The sequence below is a fragment of the Sprattus sprattus genome, assembly GCF_963457725.1.
Source record: "Sprattus sprattus genome assembly, chromosome: 1".
NCBI classification, from domain to species: domain Eukaryota; kingdom Metazoa; phylum Chordata; class Actinopteri; order Clupeiformes; family Clupeidae; genus Sprattus; species Sprattus sprattus.
Window position 1 is genome coordinate 14,070,779 of NC_137920.1, and position 6,398 is coordinate 14,077,176.

Genomic DNA, 6,398 nt, shown 5'->3' on the forward strand with positions numbered 1-6,398 from the left:
AGATTAAGTTATATTATCAGTCTGTTTGTTTCTTTTATTTCTCTTTGTTTTTGCACATGTACTGTATACTCTAAGCCCCTGGTGGTGGGTGAATAAATTGCAAGCCACTGAATATTTGTCTCCATGCTGCCTTTTTGTGCCTAAAGACCCTTGACAATTAACCCTTTGACAGTGTGTGTGTGTAAGGCATAGTTAATGTTTAATGTTTGTGTATGTGTGTGTGTATGTGTGTGTGTGTAAGGCATAGTTCATGTTTAATGTTTGTGTATGTGTGTGTGTGTTAGGCATAGTTATTGTGTAATGTATGTGTGATTCCTGTCCTCTGTGTTTCAGTTGTTCTGCACATGCAGACTGGTGAAAATGAAGAGAAGTAAGACAGAACCTCACAGCAGTGAAGAATGATATTCTGGACACACTGAAGAGTCGAGTAAACACATGATGCTCTGCACACTGGACAATACCAACAAGCTCTTTTTTCCTGAAATAAAATGTCTAAATAAATATGTTTAGAGAATAAATCATGGGAGTGGCTACACTGTGATGGATGTGTTTTCATATTGTGAAGAGTCGAGTAAATCACATGATGTTCTGCACTTTTCCTGAAATAAAATGTCTAAATGAATATGTTTTCGAGAATATAACTTGGGAATGGATATATGGTGATGGATGTGTCTTAATTTTTGAGTTGATGGACTTTTTTTCTATCCAAAGCCATAACAAAACCGAGTATGAATTTGTTCATTTGTTCACTTGTCAACTGGTAACATAAATGATTTGGTGATGACAAGCATTGACCAGTCACTAAGGTCATATTTCCATTCAGTGCATTGTACACCAGATGAGTGCATTAGATTAATATAATAACTAAGGTTACATTTCTGTACAATGCAATGCTGTGTGTGTGTGTGTGCGCGGGCGTGCGTGCGTGCGCGCGTGCGTGCGTATGCTGATGAGGTGATTCAGTGAGAGAGACAAAGGGATGAATGGGAAAATACAGCACATTAGAAAATACTCTACTGTCACAGAGCGGGATGGAACAACTTGGGCCCATTCTTCAATGTTATTCAGCAAAAATTGAAAAAAATCAACAGTAGTTAAACAAATCACTTTCACCCCATTTTCTCCAGTTCCATTTTTCCCCCTGCCCCCCTCACTGCCCTCTCACTGCCCTCTCACTGCCCTGCCCTCTCACTACCCTCTCACTCTCCTCTCACTGCCCTCTCACTGCCCTCTCACTGCCCTCTCACTGCCCTGCCCTCTCACTGCCCTCTCACTACCCTCTCACTCTCCTCTCACTGCCCTCTCACTGCCCTCTCACTGCCCTGCCCTCTCACTGCCCTCTCCCTGCCCTCTCACTGCCCTCTCACTCTCCTCTCACTGCCCTCTCACTACCCTGCCCTCTCACTGCCCTCTCACTGCCCTGCCCTCTAACTGCCCTCTCACTCTCCTCTCACTGCCCTCTCACTGCCCTGCCCTCTCACTGCCCTCTCACTGCCCTGCCCTCTCACTACCCTCTCACTGCCCTCTCACTGCCCTGCCCACTTACTGCCCTCTCACTCTCCTCTCACTGCCCTCTCACTGCCCTCTCACTACCCTGCCCTCTCACTGCCCTCTCACTGCCCTCTCACTCTCCTCTCACTGCCCTCTCACTGCCCTGCCCTCTCACTGCCCTGCCCTCTCACTGCCCTCTCACTGCCCTCCCACTGCCCTCTCACTGCCCTCTCACTGCCCTCTTACTGCCCTGCCCTCTCACTACCCTCTCACTGCCCTCTCACTGCCCTTCCCTCTGACTACCCTCTAACTGCCCTCTCACTGCCCTGCCCACTTACTGCCCTCTCACTACCCTCTCACTGCCCTCTCACTGCCCTCTCACTCTCCTCTCACTGCCCTCTCACTGCCCTCTCACTGCCCTCTCACTGCCCTCTCACTGCCCTCTCACTCTCCTCTCACTGCCCTCTCACTGCCCTCTCACTGCCCTCCCACTGCCCTCTCACTGCCCTCTCACTGCCCTCTCACTGCCCTCCCACTGCCCTCTCACTGCCCTCTCACTGCCCTCTCACTACCCTCCCACTGCCCTCTTACTGCCCTCTCACTGCCCTCTCACTGCCCTGCCCTCTCACTGCACTCTCACTGCCCTCTCACTCTCCTCTCACTCTCCTCTCACTGCCCTCTCACTGCCCTTTCACTGCCCTGCCCAATTACTGCCCTCTCACTGCCCTCTCACTGCCCTGCCCTCTCACTGCCCTCTCACTGCCCTGCCCACTTACTGCTCTCTCACTCTCCTCTCACTGCCCTCTCACTGCCCTCTCACTGCCCTGCCCACTTACTGCCCTCTCACTCTCCTCTCACTGCCCTCTCACTGCCCTGCCCTCTCACTGCCCTCTCACTGCCCTGCCCACTTACTGCCCTCTCACTGCCCTCCCACTGCCCTCTCACTGCCCTCTCACTGCCCTCTCACTGCCCTCTCACTGCCCTCTCACTGCCCTGCCCTCTCACTGCCCTCTCACTGCCCTGCCCACTTACTGCCCTCTCACTCTCCTCTCACTGCCCTCTCACTACCCTCTCACTGCCCTCTCACTGCCCTCTCACTGCCCTCTCACTGCCCTGCCCTCTCACTGCCCTGCCCTCTCACTGCCCTCTCACTGCCCTCTCACTGCCCTCTCACTGCCCTCTCACTGCCCTGCCCTCTCACTGCCCTGCCCTCTCACTGCCCTCTCACTGCCCTCTCACTGCCCTCTCACTGCCCTGCCCTCTCACTGCCCTGCCCTCTCACTGCCCTCTCACTACCCTCTCACTGCCCTCTCACTGCCCTCTCACTGCCCTCTCACTGCCCTCTCACTGCCCTGCCCTCTCACTGCCCTGCCCTCTCACTGCCCTCTCACTGCCCTCTCACTGCCCTCTCACTGCCCTGCCCACTTACTGCCCTCTCACTCTCCTCTCACTGCCCTGCCCTCTCACTACCCTCTCACTGCCCTCTCACTGCCCTGCCCTCTCACTGCCCTCTCACTGCCCTCTCACTGCCCTCTCACTGCCCTCTCACTGCCCTCTCACTACCCTCTCACTGCCCTGCCCTCTCACTGCCCTGCCCACTTACTGCCCTCTCACTCTCCTCTCACTGCCCTCTCACTACCCTCTCACTGCCCTCTCACTGCCCTCTCACTGCCCTGCCCTCTCACTCTCCTCTCACTACCCTCTCACTGCCCTGCCCTCTCACTACCCTCTCACTGCCCTCTCACTGCCCTCTCACTGCCCTCTCTTTCTCCTCTCACTGCCCTGCCCACTCACTGCCCTCTCACTGCCCTCTCACTGCCCTCTCACTACCCTCTCACTGCCCTCTCACTGCCCTCTCACTGCCCTGCCCTCTCACTGCCCTCTCACTGCCCTGCCCTCTCACTGCCCTCTCACTGCCCTGCCCTCTCACTGCCCTCTCACTGCCCTGCCCTCTCACTGCCCTCTCACTGCCCTGCCCACTTACTGCCCTCTCACTCTCCTCTCACTGCCCTCTCACTCTCCTCTCACTGCCCTCTCACTGCCCTCTCACTGTCCTCTCACTCTCCTCTCACTGCCCTATCACTGCCCTCTCACTGCCCTCTAACTGCCCTGCCCACTTACTGCCCTCTCACTGCCCTCTCACTGCCCTCTCACTGCCCTCTCACTGCCCTCTCACTGCTCTCTCACTGCCCTCTCACTGCCCTCTCACTGCCCTCTCACTGCCCTCTCACTACCCTCCCACTGCCCTCTCACTGCCCTGCCCTCTCACTACCCTCTCACTGCCCTCTCACTGCCCTGCCCTCTCACTGCCCTCTCACTGCCCTCTCACTCTCCTCTCACTGCCCTATCACTGCCCTGCCCAATTACTGCCCTCTCACTCTCCTCTCACTGTCCTCTCACTGCCCTGCCCTCTCACTGCCCTGCCCACTTACTGCTCTCTCACTCTCCTCTCACTGCCCTCTCACTGCCCTCTCACTGCCCTGCCCACTTACTGCCCTCTCACTCTCCTCTCACTGCCCTCTCACTGCCCTGCCCTCTCACTGCCCTCTCACTGCCCTGCCCACTTACTGCCCTCTCACTGCCCTCCCACTGCCCTCTCACTGCCCTCTCACTGCCCTCTCACTGCCCTCTCACTGCCCTGCCCTCTCACTGCCCTCTCACTGCCCTGCCCACTTACTGCCCTCTCACTCTCCTCTCACTGCCCTCTCACTACCCTCTCACTGCCCTCTCACTGCCCTCTCACTGCCCTCTCACTGCCCTCTCACTGCCCTGCCCTCTCACTGCCCTGCCCTCTCACTGCCCTCCCACTGCCCTCTCACTGCCCTCTCACTGCCCTCTCACTGCCCTCTCACTGCCCTGCCCTCTCACTGCCCTCTCACTGCCCTGCCCACTTACTGCCCTCTCACTCTCCTCTCACTGCCCTCTCACTACCCTCTCACTGCCCTCTCACTGCCCTCTCACTGCCCTCTCACTGCCCTGCCCTCTCACTGCCCTCTCACTGCCCTCTCACTGCCCTCTCACTGCCTTGCCCTCTCACTGCCCTGCCCTCTCACTGCCCTCTCACTGCCCTCTCACTGCCCTCTCACTGCCCTGCCCTCTCACTGCCCTGCCCTCTCACTGCCCTCTCACTACCCTCTCACTGCCCTCTCACTGCCCTGCCCACTTACTGCCCTCTCACTCTCCTCTCACTGCCCTGCCCTCTCACTGCCCTCTCACTGCCCTCTCACTGCCCTGCCCTCTCACTGCCCTGCCCTCTCACTGCCCTCTCACTGCCCTCTCACTGCCCACTTACTGCCCTCTCACTGCCCTCTCACTGCCCTCTCACTGCCCTGCCCACTTACTGCCCTCTCACTCTCCTCTCACTGCCCTGCCCACTTACTGCCCTCTCACTGCCCTCTCACTGCCCACTTACTGCCCTCTCACTGCCCTCTCACTGCCCTCTCACTGCCCTGCCCTCTCACTGCCCTCTCACTGCCCTCTCACTGCCCTGCCCTCTCACTGCCCTCTCACTGCCCTCTCACTGCCCTGCCCTCTCACTGCCCTGCCCTCTCACTGCCCTCTCACTGCCCTGCCCTCTCACTGCCCTGCCCTCTCACTGCCCTCTCACTGCCCTGCCCTCTCACTGCCCTGCCCTCTCACTGCCCTGCCCTCTCACTGCCACTTATAATAAAACAATGTACACCCTAAACAATGACTGCATCCTGAGCTGACACAGAATATACCCAAAGGTTCAGTCCCTGACACTTACAGCACCTAAACCATGTTACTGTTTCTTTAAGAATATGAACTCAAGGCTGAAGGAGGGTGTTCTGATGGAAAATGTTATCTAAGCAATAAAAACCTTTCATAACGGCTTGTACAGAAACACAAAGTTCACTCTGAAACAGTTTACAACCAGTACAGGTGGAACAAGTCTTAGATGGCTACACCAATCTCAAGGTACGTGTATTTACCTGTTTTGTTGTTAAATTGAAATGGATACGAGTCGAGGGTGAAAATCAAAAATATATACATTTGAATCGATAACTTTTCTCGATTGTCTTGCATATGAACGAATGCTCTAAATAGAAGCTTATAGAACTGTTGGCTGATGATTGTCAAGGTATGTTAATGTGCAGGGAAACGAATGGTCACTTATATTTTCAAGTAGACTAGGCTTCATTATGAATAGTTTTATCATATTGTCCTTCTGCTGATTTCCTGCCTGTCCCGTGTCATGTGACCCCATACTGTAACATGTCTTTTCTCATGTCTCGGTGACTCTAAACATGGTGTTTAGAATCTATCAGATTTTCATCACTTGTTGGTATCAAGTAATACATTACAGAAGTAGATAAGAGGGCTAAGGTTTATCCTGTGGTCACAGAGACCCTTATGGTTAAGCCTGTCCCCACATCAAAAGCAGGGCTGCTCAGGGGACACATCCTGTGCTGAGATCAGTGCTGTGTGTCTGTGGGAGTTTATCTGGTAGTATCAAAGGAGAGAGGCTGACTCCAGATCAGCAAGGTGGCTCATGCAGTCTCTCTTATCAGCATATCCTGCCAGTGAGTTCAAAGGTCATGTGGTGATTACCCTCCCTGCCTGTTCTCACTGGGCAGTCACTGCTGCATGAAGTCTGTTTGCTGAGGTCACTGCAGTATGAAATTAGGGCCCAGTGTATGTAAATGCACTGAGAGTATAAATTAAGTGGCTAATCTACTTTTGTGTGTCAATACTAACTTTAATCTCTACCAGAATCATGGTCACCCTTCTACAAGCAGCACACTTATCCAATTACTGTGGGCTATCTGATCACATGTCTCTGCTAATCATTCTCATACTGTGGCAGTGGGCATGATTGCTGGTTCCAAATACCTTTGGTGATAAGACAGAGGACTGATTTCTTAGCTCTGCATTAGTTGTAGTAG